This window comes from Dendrobates tinctorius, unplaced genomic scaffold, assembly GCF_039654945.1.
Source record: "Dendrobates tinctorius isolate UK_male_01 unplaced genomic scaffold, ASM3965494v1 ptg000243l, whole genome shotgun sequence".
NCBI lineage: Eukaryota > Metazoa > Chordata > Amphibia > Anura > Dendrobatidae > Dendrobates > Dendrobates tinctorius.
In genome coordinates, this window is record NW_027361910.1 from 8,404,272 (window position 1) to 8,418,183 (window position 13,912).

At 43.3% G+C, this 13,912-nt stretch overlaps 1 protein-coding gene across 3 annotated transcripts in view; it reads right to left on the reverse strand.

Annotated features, from left to right (window-relative positions):
- The window catches only part of PIWIL1 (piwi like RNA-mediated gene silencing 1), a 376,145-nt gene that overhangs the window by 341,759 nt on the left and 20,474 nt on the right, over positions 1 to 13,912 (reverse strand). For 2 of the 3 annotated variants that reach the window (XM_073557067.1, XM_073557065.1), the window contains exon 1: positions 10,764 to 10,996. The exons of the other annotated variant lie outside the window; for it this stretch is intronic. The gene's annotated coding sequence lies outside the window, so the exon portion shown is untranslated. Of the gene's footprint in view, positions 1 to 10,763; positions 10,997 to 13,912 lie in introns of those variants that run through there. 3 annotated transcript variants of the gene reach the window in all.

A 13,912-nucleotide genomic window follows, 5' to 3' on the forward strand; every position in this document is an offset into this window, starting at 1 on the left:
AGCTCTCCGGTTTAACAGAATAAAAATTCAAAATTTTAAAATTGCGTAATTTTCAAAATTTTCGCCAAATTTCCATTTTTTTCACAGATAAACGCAAAATTATCGACCTAAATTTACCACAAAACATGAAGCCCAATATGTCACGAAAGAACAGTTTCAGAATCGCTAGGATACGTTGAAGCGTTCCTGAGTTATTACCTCATAAAGGGACACTGGTCAGAATTGCAAAAAATGGCCAGGTCATTAACCCCTTTACTCCCAAGGGTGGTTTGCATGTTAATGCCAGGGCCAATTTTTACAATTCTGACCACTGTCCCTTTATGAGGTAATAACTCCGGAATGCTTCCATGGATCCCGGTGATTCCGACATTGTTTTCTCGTGACATATTGTGCTTCATGTTAGTGGTAAAATTTAATTCATATAATTTGCGTTTATTTGTAAAAAGAAAAAAACGGAAATTTGACGAAAATTTAGAAAATTTCGCAATTTTCCAACTTTGAATTTTGATGCTCTTAAATCACAGAGATATGGCACACAAAAAACTTAAGTAACATTTCCCACATGCTTACTTTACACCAGCAAAATTTGGGAACCAAAATTTCTTTTTGTTAGGAAGTTATTAGGGTTAAAAGTTGACCAGCTATTTCTCATTTTTACAATACCATTTTATTTTTAGGGACCAAATCACATTTGAAGTCACTTTGAGGGGTCTATATGACAGAAAATAACCAAAAGTGACACCATTCTAAAAACTGCACCCCTCAAGGTGCTCAAAACCACATTCAAGAAGTTTATTAATCCTTTAGGTGCTTCACAGGAATTTTTTGAACGTTTAAAAAAATGAACATTAACTTTTTTTCACAAAAAAATTACTTCAGGTCCAATTTTTTTTTTTCATTTTACCAAGGGTAACAGGAGAAATTGGACTGCAAAAGTTATTGTGAAATTTGTCCTGAGTACGCTGATACCTGATATGTGGGGGTGGACCACTGTTACGGCGCATGGCAGAGCTTGAAAGGGAAGGAGCGCCGTTTGACTTTTTCAAAAAACATACAAGAAAAAAGTATACGCACAAAGATATAGGGATCACCACCAAGTTAAATAGTCAAAAATCAACAAATTTATTTTATTTTAGTGGACACAACAAACAAAACACTTGTTTAAAATCAATTAAAAAGTCTGAAAAAACAGACATAAATCGAACGACAAACAATGGGTCAAAATATTAAGCAGTTAAGAGTACCAGATTAGCCATACAATCAGTGTGCTGTAGACAAAAACAGACATTTGCTGGTTATCATAGCCCAACTAATGCAAAAAATCTATATATATATATATATATCGCCTTATCGTGTTTCTGTAACCGAAAGTGCGGGCCGCTGATTGGTCGCGGCCGCCAGGCCGCAACCAATCAGCGACAGGTACAGCTGTTTGTAACGGTAAGCTGCACCTGCAGCTGATTGGTCGCGGCCTTAATCTGTAAAAAAGAGAATTAAAAAAAAAAAAAAAGTTATTCTCACCTTCCGACGGCCTCCTGTCTTCTTTCCACGCGCCCGGACTCGCGTTCCCAGTAATGCTTTGCGGCTTAGACCGCTGATGACGTCACTCTCGCGAGAGCGAGAAGGAAGACCGACGTCACTCTCGCGAGAGCAAGAAAAGAGCGACGTCATCAGCGGTCTAAGCCGCAAAGCATTGCTGGGAATGCGAAGCCGGGCGCATGGAAAGAAGACAGGAGCCCGTCGGAAGGTGAGAATAACTTTTATTTTTTAATATTATTTTTGTACAGGGCCGTGGCAGTGATTGGTTGCGGCTACATGGCTGCGTTGCTGATTGGTCAGACAGAGGGTCGCGACGCTGATTGGTGGCGGCTACATGGAAAGGGGGGTGAGGGGACCATGCATACCAGGATTGGGGGGTGAGGGGACCATGCATACCAGGATTGGGGGGTGAGGGGACCATGCATACCAGGATAGGGGGTTGAGGGTCCATGCATACCAGGATAGGGGGGTGAGGGGACCATGCATACCAGGAAAGGGGGGTGAGGAGACCATGCATATCAGGATTGGGGGTGAGGGGACCATGCATACCAGGATTGGGGGGTGAGAGGATCATGTATACCAGGTCAGGGGCGTGAGGGGACCATGCATAACCCAAAAGGGGGATAAGAGGACTATGCATACCAGGATTCGGGGGGTGAGGGGACATTGCATATCAGGAAAGGGGGGTGAGGGGACCATGCATACCAGGAAAGGGGGGTGAGGGGACCATACATACCAAGAAAGGGGGGTGAGGGTGAGCATAGATACCAGGATTGGGGTGTGAGAGGACCATGCATACTCCAAAAGGGGGGTAAGAGGACCATGCATACCAGGATTGGGGGGTGAGAGGACCATGCATACCCCGAAAGGGGAGTAAGAAGACCATGCATACCAGGAAAGAGAGGTGAGAGGACCATGCATAACAGGATTGGGGGGTGAGAGGACCATGCATTCCAGGATTGGGGGGGTCAGGGGACCATGCATACCAGGATAGGGGGTTAAGGGGTAGCATGCATATCAGGATTGGGGGTGAGAGAACCATACATATCAGGATTGGGGGTGAGAGAACCATACATATCAGGATTGGGGGGTACATTATTGCATTATTATTAAATCTTCAAAAATAAACTGCATATATATTCTAGAATACCTGATGCATTAGAATCGGGCCACCATCTAGTACTAGTATAACCATATGCTGTTTGTATCAACAATATTGATGATATTAAATATTAAACCAAAAATATATCATGATCACATCAGAATACAGACAAGTTGTAAATTTATACCACACAAAACAGCATATTAAATTATATTACCAGCAACCCAGACCATTGAGGTATGGATGAAATCACCCCTTCACCCAGCGTAATAGCAGCTGGCCCCTCAGCACAAGCACATGGCTAAATTACATGGGACCGCAAAATTGGCTGGAATTGAGATCGGGCGCGTGACCGACAGTGCCGGGTGTCAGCTGTGATAATCAGCTGACACAGTGCCTGGTGTCAGCTGTAATAATCAGATGACACACGGCCTTGATCAGCGGCGCTCCCCCCGTGAGCGCCGCTGATCGATCACGTGTGACGTAATATTCCGTCCTTGGGACTTTGGTCCCAGGTCACATGGACGGAATATTACATCCAATGTAGGAAAGGGGTTAAGGTCAAAATAGGCTGGGTCATGAAAGGGTTAAATGGTGGAAAAAAAATCCAAAGCTTATTAAAAAAAAATAAAATTGGCGTCATATTCTGAGACCTGTAACGTATCCATTTCTCGTGATCTGGGGCTGGGTGAGGGCTTATTTTTTGCGTGCCGAGCTAACCTTTTAATGATACCATTTTGATGTGGATACGATCTATGGATCGCCTGTTATTGCATTGTAATGCAATGTTGCAGTGACAAAAAAAATAAAAAATAACTCTGGGGATTTGACTTTTTTTTATTTTTACCGATCGGATTCTTTTTATAACTTGATAGCTCGGACGATTCTGAATGCGGTGATCAAATATGTGCATATTTGATTTTTTTTAATTATTGTTTTAGTTTGAATGGGGCGAATGGGAGGTGATTTGAACTTTTACATTTTAACTATTTTTAAAACTTTTTTTACTTTTTAAATGCAATAAGCTGCAGTTGTCCAATCGCCTCTGCTACACACAGGCGATGATCAGATCGCCTGTGTGCAGCAGAAATTCTCACTTGCTATGACTGCCGGGTGGCGCTCATAGCAATCCGGTACTGACAACCACGGTCTCCTGCAGACCCTGGGATGTCATGCCAACTCATAGTTCAAAACAGCTGACGTGCCAGGAAAGATGTGGAATCAGCGCCGGAGGGAGGGACACGACATACGCCATGCATGTACAGCGCATGTCGTGAAGGTGTTAAGATATGCAGTATGTAAAATTGGGGGAAGGTCACTAAGGGATCACTGACCTGCCGTAAGGATGAATGGCTACGCAGAGCACCACAAAAAGACCCGCCCCACAGCACGAGAATCTCATTCAGTGCAAACTACAAATACAAATTACACAACAACCACAAGATGGATTATAACAACCAAAGTATCATTTTAATCAGCATAACGGCGTCAACCTGACACTGTATGTAGGTTACTGAGCACAATCCTGCTGACTGGTTCACTTTAAGGTAAAAATTGTCTCGGTCACTAATAAGCCATTGAATAATAACTTTGGAATGCTTTAAAATATCAGTGATTTTGAGATTGTTTTTTCATGGCACATTATAATTTATGGTAATGGTAATTTTAGGTCAAAACATTTCTTATTTACAAAAAATATCAGATATTTAAGAAAAATCTTTAAAAATTATCAATTTTCAAACTTTGAGTGATTATCCCTTTAATCCAGAGTCATACCATAGAATAACATTAATAAATAACATTTCCCTCATGTCCGCTTTAAATCTGCACCATTTGTAAAATGTTCTTTTATTTTGTTAGCATTTTAGGAGGTTTAACCCCTTCCCGACATGCGGCGTACATATACTGCTATGAGTTCCCGCAAAAAGGAATAAATGTATGGCGCATCGATCGCGCAGCCTCACGCGGCAATTGTGTACGGGTGTCAGCTGTGACAGCTGACACCCCTGCATCAATGCTCAATGGTCATTTAACCCCTCTAATGCCGCTGTCAATAGTGACAGCGGAATAGAGGAGCATTGCGCAGGGAGGGATCTCCATGGATATCCCCGGCACCAAGATGGCAGCGGGGTACTTCCGAGTCCTGCGGGGAAGGTGGCTTGCTAGCGCCTGCTAAGAGCAGGCACAGGCATGCCTCCTTCCCTGCCTGTCAGATCCTGATCTGATACTCTGCAGTGCAGAGTGTCAGATCAGTGATCTGACATTATATAGTGATGCCCCATACTTGGACAATGTAAAAAGTTTTAAAAAATTAGAATGTGTAAAAATATGTAATTAGAATGTGTAAGGCTATGTGCACACACTGGGGTTTTTGCTGCGGATCCGCTACGGTTTTAGCTGATGCGGATCTGCAGCAGTTCTGCAGACAGTGTACAGTAACATGTAAATCTATGTGATTTACAATCTGCTGGGCACATGCTGCGGATTTTTAACTGTGGAAAAGCTGCGGTTTTGAATCCGCAGAAAGAAATGACATGTCACTTCTTTTCTGAGGATTCTGCTGCGGTTTACCATCTCCTCCATTGTAAAGGTGATAAAATGCAGGGGAAAACTGCAGGCCAATCCGCAGGTCATTTTACCTGCGGTTCCGCAGATACAAATCCGCAGACCAATCTGCAGCGTGTAAACATAGCCTAAAAATATTTTTTAAAAATGTCCTTAAAAATAAAAAAATAAATATTTTTCCAATAAATACATTTATTGTAAATAAAAAACAATAAAAGTACATATATATATATATATATATATATATATATATATATTTGATACTGAATGCTGTAGATCAGTCCCTGATGGCGGTGGTTGCATCTTATAGTCCAAAAAATAGGTGACAGATTCCCTTTAAGATTATCCAGCGATTATCTCTGCCAACGATTCTCCAGCTTCTTTTGAACTCACATCAGTCAGAGTAGCTCTTCTTCATCAGTTCCAAAATCATGCTGATTGACAGACGACTCCCCATCATTAGGCAGCAAGGAGTCGTCAATTAAGTAGGATAGCAAGTTAGCGACGCCCCATCAACAGAGCACAAGATAAAAACAATGCTCCATCGACGTGACAGGAAGAATTGCTGGCAGGAGCGCTCTGTGACCACTGAGCTGGCAGAGATCGGTGCTAAGTAGAACAGACAGCAACTATTTACCTGTTCTTGGTCCCATAGACCAAAACCGCCAAAGTTCTTAAAGTGCACCTGTCACCTGTTTTGGCCGCTGTAAGATGCGGGCACTGCCTTTCAGGGCTTATCTACAGCATTCTATAATGCTGTAGATAAGTCCCCGGTCTGACCTGCAAAATAAGAAAAACAAGTTTTATTATACTCACCCGGGGGGGGGGGGCGTCCGATCCGATGGGTGACACAGGTCCGGGTCCTCCCATCCTCTTGTGTTGATGTCCTCCTGCTTGCTTCTGCGCAGGCTTATTTCTCTGCCCTGTTGAGGGCAGAGCAAAGTATTGCAGTACGCAGACACTGGGCCTCTCTGACGTTTCCCGGCGCCTGCACAATGCAGTACTTTGCTCTGCCTCAACTGGGCAGAGAAGTACACCTGCGCAGAAGTGCGATGCCGGGAGCGAGGAAGCAAACAGGAGGGCAGCGTTGCAAGATGAAAGGTTCCAGACCAGTGACACCTATCAGTCCTGACTGCATCGGAACGCACCCCCAGGTGAGTATATTAAAACTTATTTTTCTTCTCTTGCAGGTCGCACCGGGGGCTTATCTACAGCATTATAGAATGCTGTAGAAAAACCCTGAAAGGAAGTGACCGCATATTATAGCAGACAAAAACAGGTGACAGGTTCCCTTTAATAACCTCTTTAACCCCTTCCCGACCAATGACGCCACATAGGCTTCATGAAAAGCTGTGCCAATCCGACCAATGACGCCTATGTGGCGTCATGAATTAATTGCTCTCCTGCTGGTCCGGGTGACCGGGGTCACTGAAAGGTCACCCGACCCGCACACACAGGAGGCTTTGTACTTCACCACTGGGGGGTGGCTTAGCCCCCCCGTGGCTACGATCGCTCTGATTGGCTGTTGAAAGTGAAACAGCCAATCAGAGCGATAGTAATATTTCGCCAATGATATTTGGTGGAATATTACAATCCAGCCATGCCCGATGCTGCAATAGTATGGGGCATGGCTGGAGACCGTGATCCAACCCCCCACACCGACTGACAGCGCCGTTGTCAGTATTTGCTCCCCCTCCGCATCTTCCGACCGCCCCCCACCCGGGTACCTCCAAGTGTCCAGCCATCTTCTTTTCATGGGCGCCGCCATCTTACAAAATGGCGGGCGCATGCGCAGTGCACCCGCGAATCTGCCAGGCGGCAAATTCATTCATTTTACAGGTAGTTTATCACAGTGATCAAAATGTATCACTGTGATCAAAATACAAAAAAAAAGTAAATAAAGTTCCCTGTTATCACCTCCATAGGTAGGGACACATAATAAAATAAAGAAAATATATTTTTATTTTTCCTTTAGGGTTAGCAGTAGGGTTAGAATTAGGGTTGGAATTAAGGTTAGGGTTGGAATTAAGGTTAGGGTTGGAATTAAGGTTAGGGTTGGAATTAAGGTTAGGGGTGTGTTGGAATTAGGGTTAGGCTTGTGGTTGGGATTAGGGTTCAGTTAGAATTGAGGGGGTTTCCACAATTTAGGCAAACCATGGGGTCTCCAAACGCGATATGGCGCCACCATTGATTCCAGCCAATTTTGCATCCAAAAAGTCAAACACTGCTCTCTCCCTTCCGAGCCCCTTTTTTGTATCCAAACAGTGGTTTACCAACATAAGGGGTATCAGGGTACTCAGGAAAAATAACTTTGGGGGTCTAATTTCTCCTGTTACCCTTGGGAAAATAAAAAATTGGGGGCTAAAAAATATTTGTGAAAAAAAAATTATTTTCACGGCTCTGCGTTATAAACTTCTGTGAAGCACTTGGGGGTTCAAATAGCTCACCACACATCTAGATAAGCTCCTTAGGGGGTCTAGTTTCCAAAATGATGTCACTTGGGGGGGGGGGTTTCCACTGTTTAGGCACATCAGGGGCTCTGCAAACGCAACATGGTGTCCGATCTTAATTCCAGCCAATTCTGCGTTGAAAAAGTTAAACTGCACTCTTTCCCTTCTGAGCTCTACCGTGCACCCAAACAGAGGTTTACCCCCACATATGGGGTATCAGCCTACACTTGGGGGGGGTCTAGTTTCCATAATGGGGTCTGTTATGAATGAGTCACCGTAGGAGGCAAAAACAGAAATACTAGCTAAGTCCAGAAAACCAGAGAAGTTGGCAGCTATCGGATTACAGACCCCTGAACCTATCAACAACTAGCAGTAGCCGTGGGGGGTTCCTACGGTGCCCTAGACCCCTCGATCACAGCCGGAGAACTACATAGCCTAAAGACAGAAAGGGAAATCTAAACTGCCCCAGAGCAGACCCCAAAGCAATAGGCAGCCCCCAACATATAATGACGGTGAAGCAAGATGAAAAAACACTCACACAGATAGAAAGATAGGCTGAGCAAACGATGGGGCCCAAGCTAACTACATAGGACAGGATAGAAAAGCTGCTGTCTGTAATCTGCCAAAACCCTATCAAAACAAGAGCCAACAGCTGATAGGGAAAAAAGCCCTGAAGACGCTAGGCTTCAAAAAGACTATATCAGTACTCAGGTATTTTCTGAAGACAGAGCAAAAAGGAATTCAGCACACCCCAGCAGGGAATGGCAGAAATCCAGAAAAACAAGGAAAAACAAAACCAAAACACAAATGCAAAAGGCAGGGCAGAAAACTTAGCTTTTGAGGAGCAGGAATCAGACTGATCTCCTAGAATCCCTCAGAGATCACCAGCAAGGCAGAAGGGCGTCGGCTGCCTTATATCCAGTCAGCAATTCCCGTCACCCAGTCATCATCATCCTGCCCAGATGCTTGGTAATCAGCCTCACTACCTTCCTTCACTAGAAGAAGGAGTTCATCAGACCTCAATGGTGAAGGGGAAAATGAACTCACAACAGGGGTCACTTGTGGGGAAGCTCCAATGTTTAGGCACATCAGGGGCTCTCCATACGCGACATGGTGTCCGCTAACGATTGGAGCTAATTTTCTATTCAAAAAGTCAAATGGCGCTCCTTCCCTTCCAAGCCCTGCGCCCAAACAGTGGTTTATGACCACATATGAGGTATCGGTGTACTCAGAAATTGTACAACAAATTTTAGGATCCATATTATCCGGTTGCCCATGTGAAAATGAAAAAATTGAGGCTAAAATAAAGTTTTTGTGAAAAAAAAGTATTTTCATTTTTACAGATCAATTTGTGAAGCACCTGGCGGTTCAAAGTACTCACTATGCATCTAGATAAGTTCCTTATGTCTAGTTTCCAAAATGGGGTCATTTGTGGGGGAGCTGTAAAGTTTAGGCACACAGGGGCTCTCCAAACACGGCATGGTGTCCGCTAACGATTGGAGCCTATTTTCCATTCAAAAAGTCAAATGGCTCCCCTTCCCTTCAGAGACATGCTGTGCGCCCAAACAGTGGTTCCCGCCCACATATGGGGTTTCAGCGTACTCCGGACAAATTGGACAACTTTTGGGGTCCATTTTCTCCTTTTACCATTGGGAAAATAAAAAAATTGTTGCTAAAAGATCATTTTTGTGACTAAAAAGTTAAATGTTCATTTTTTCCTTCCATGTTGCTTCTGCTGCGAAACACCTGAAGGGTTACTGAACTTCTTGAATGTAGTTTTGAGTAGCTTGAGGGGTGCAGTTTTTAGAATGGTGTCACTTTTGGGTATTTTCAGCCACATAGACCCTCAAACTGACTTCAAATGTGATGTAGTCCCTAAAAAAATGGTTTTATAAATTTTGTTGTAAAAATGAGAAAATCGCTGGTCAACTTTTTAACCCTTATAACTTCCTAACAAAAAAAAAATTTTGTTTCCAAAATTGTGCAGGTGTAAAAGTAGACATGTGGGAAATGTTATTTATTAACTATTTTGAGTCACTTAACTCTCTGGTTTAACAGAATAAAAATTCAAAATTTGAAGGTTGCAAAATTTTCACCAAATTTCCGATTTTTTTTCCACAAATAAGACGCAAAAATTATCTACCTAAGTTTACCACTATCATGGAGCCCAATGTCACGAAAAAAAACAGTCTCAGAATCGCTAGGATCCGTTGAAGCGTTCTAGAATTATTACCTCACAAAGGGACACTGGTCAGATTGCAAAAAAAATGGCCTGGTCATTAAGGTCAAAATAGGCTTGGTCATGAAGGGGTTAATTCCAGCTCTTATGCCCAGAACCCATTTGGGACAGGTTGGAGTAACCTGAATTTGATGTGAAGCATCCCCTATCCATGTGTCTGCATTAGATCAGTCATTTTACCATTCTGATGCCCACTTTTAGTCTCATTTTTGTGCCACTTATATATTTTGTAGCTGCATCCAAGTTTATTCACATCATGGCCCCACAGTGAATTTTATTAGCGCCAATGACTGCTTGTTATTAATTTGCGAGTGGGAAACCAACTTTAGTACTGTGATATATGTTGCAGCAGCTTTAATATGTAAATGAGAGCAGATTAGTCCTAAACAGCTGCTAGAACGTAAAATAACGCTGGAAATCCCTGATTCTCCAGCACTATAACCTCTGAATGTGGCATCTCTTCTATGGATTAAAAGGCCAGTCCACATCAGAAGCCTAGAATGTGTTGCACGCGCGGGAGGAGGGGGGTTAGAAGAGGCGCCAAAGGTAACACTTGCACTTCACCTCCTTGCCGCCATTTTGAGAGCTCCTCCACCGGCCACAGTGCGCCTCCATCACAGGCGTCACACACACGGCAGTGCACGACTAAGCGCTGGCTTTGGCTTTTCTCAGTTTGTGATTTACCTCACACCTCTCCCGCCATTTGTAAACTCTCCACACCCAGCTCAGCAGGGAAAGCCTTCTCGGAGCAGGCAAAGCGGCTGATACACGTCTAGAGAATTAGCCACGATTTTATGTACGGGAACAAAAAAAAGTCTTGTCTACGAAACAACCTACACTTAAATGCATCTGGAAATAACTAAATCACCTCAGTAGACGTATTCTCCGTAGACAGACTGCAACACCGCCCAAGCGCTCGCCCTCCGCTCCTCCGACTTTCTATCTGCGCGGAGTCAGTGAGACAGTTGCCCAATCCACGCTCACATTTAACGGTACGCTTACTAGGGAATCCTTCCGCACTTAAAAGTTCGCCGTCAATTAAGGTAAACTTTAGAGACTATAAGAATGTTCACATAATAATCCTTAGCTTCACTGTGAAGTCAATGACACAATTGGGTTTCGCTGGAAATGTTTTTACACTGTGTGGCTATAAGAACTCTTTTTATTGCGCGGAGGAAGCATATTGAGTTTTGTGACGACATGCATCTAACCAATAGAAAGTCTCCGCTCTTCGCGCATTTTTAGGTGATTGGTCGCCGCATCTTGTCAGTCGTGCAAATGTACCCAATAGGGTTTGAGAGAATATGATTTAGCAAAACGATTCTGACTGCAGCTTGGTGACGGTTATTATTAGACAATAGACATGTCCTTTCTGACTAAAAAGTCGTCTCAAGGCTCCGCCATTACCTGCTCGTCTCTCCACTGTGTTTTGTACCATCATGGTGACAGAACTGCACTCCAGTTATATGGAGTTCTCCTTGGACACTTTGTAACATGCAGCCTACCTGTGTCCCCTCAGCGTATACCACACCGTGTAACCTTTCTTTGGTCAGAGGGACAGCAATGATTTGTTTTTTTTCAGGGTCTTTTATAAAAATGTGATTGGTTGCTGGAATACATAATAAAATGAAACCTGTATTCGCACGTTCAATCTTGTCTCCACCTCTCCAGAGGGCCCTGACTTGGTTGCTGCTTACTTTCTGCTGCCATCTATTCCACTTTCCTCAGTGATGTTTTGGTCATATAAATGACCAGTGATTGGCTGCAGCGGTCACAAGAATGATGCACGGTGTGTGGTCGCTGCAGGACGCAAACACACCAGTGGGAGCGCCCAGGGTGGTCGCGCTGGAACGGCAGTGGATGTCTGCAGCATGTACAGCTTGTTTTATTCCGTCTTCTTTGCTCTTAGCTACGTTTTTACAAAAGCTAGAAAATATAGTTAATAGGATCCTGTCATGAGATTCCCGGTGCCAGAGCCACAGGCAAAATCAGATACCGATTGCGTCACTGCAGCCAAGTTTCCTCTGTAGTGCTGCCATGTTTCAGAGAATACTTTGAAATAATCCAGCATTTGGGATACTAGTCATAGGCAGCTTCTCCCAGCTCCCCTAGACTGACAGGTCTCCCCACCCACACTCATAGGAGCGCTGCAGTATTTCAGAATAAAACATTCCTGACTGCAATGGTGCCGCCAGTGGTTCAGGCAGCGTGAATCTAATCTCAGGTCTCATAGATCCAAGAAACAGCAATTTTGATAAATCAGCTCCTGGTGATTACATTTTGCCACTTTTTAGAGAAGTGATAGTCACAGTTGACAGTCACTTCTTTAGTCTCAGGGTCAATGAGGATCCCAGAGGACCCTGGTCAGTTAGTGATGCTCCATTACTTTATCAGATGGGAATATCCCATTAAGACTGATGACATCAATAACACTGGATTGGTTTAAATCCATCAACGCCAGTAAACACTGAGACCATATCAGTTTTTTTTTTACAAAACCAAATCACTTCTAACCTAATACAATGTCAAAGTTGCAAACTCCTATTGTTATTTCATAGGTTAGAATTGTTGTCTTCTTGTAGGCTCTTTACCGGTCCAGGTAAAGTGCCACTTAGCCAGATAATAGGAATTATACTGTTATATGGCTCTATCTATGTTTGCTGTGCTCGGGTCAGGATACAGTCTTGCTTTACCTATACAATAGTGCTATCTGCTGGTAAAAAAATGGTATTGACTAGTAATAATGTTTATATCCTTGAAAGCTCTTTCTTTACACAGTGTTGATACAAGATGAGAGTGCAGAAGAGTGTGACTGCAAGCGTTTCAGATCTGGATATTCGCTTCGACTTGAACTGGCAAAAAAAAAGGTTTTACCCTTTCTCATAAAACTATCAGTAAATTGTTAGTCCAAATATTGTCAAGTGTGGCCTCTTTCACACGTCCGTGTTTAAACGCATATGTGAAAAAATGGTACAGGTATTAGTGTTTTCCATCAGTGTTTTCCATCAGTGTGTCCGTTTTAACCACTGCCAACCCAAACATGCCAAAAAGCACGTCGCGGCTTGGCACCACATCCCACTAGAGGTAATGACTCTTGGTGTTCATTTTTCTTTGTCACCTGTCTGATAGTTCATCCGTCCCTGCTGGTTCAAATCACTTTTACCACTTGTGATATTATTATATAAATTAGTACATTTCCTTCGGGGCATAGAAATTTGCTGTATGTGTAATATAGACTTTAATAAATATTGTGATTTACCTCCTGTTATATACTGAATCTTGGATTGTGACGCCACCTTATGGTTTCCCACTTTTTAACTCTCTTTTAATGTACGATTCTTGTAATGTTGTAATTAATAAACTTTCTATATTTTTTTTTGCTTTATATGGTTCTGGTGTATATTTTTTTCGTATCATCATGTTTTATGTGTACTGAACCTGTTATTTATTCCAGGCAGACATTTTTGCCACTCCAACATTAGTTTTCTGTCTATTTGTGCTGTGACTGTTGACACCTAAGTAAACGTAAACTAGTGCTGCTGATGATTTACGAAGAAGCCAAGCCCGTGGGTCAGGTGAAACTGTGCCTTCTGTGGGAGCCCAAGAAACACTCTCATGCAGACCAAGCTTCCTGTCCCACTTTGCAGGGGGGCACAGGACACCAGTCTTGAAGCCATAACAGTGCAAACAGGGGGTCGGTTGGATGGCAGATAATGCTTCCACTATTTTTCCCTGCACCACCCTGTGTTCCACACGGTCCAGTGTCACTAGCCGAGTGTCTGGACCATATAATCCTTACCCTCATCCTTCTTCCTCCCACCATAGCGAGTCCCAGGAGACAAGTGATCCCACACTCGGACAATCCGAGGAGCTCTTTACATTTCCATTTACTGATTTTGGCCTCTTTCCCTGCACATTTAAAGAAGGAAATGAGGAGATGATGTATAGTGATGCCCAAATATTTGAGCAGCCACGATCAGTAAAAAAACAATGGTGGGGAACTGCAATTAGTATCTC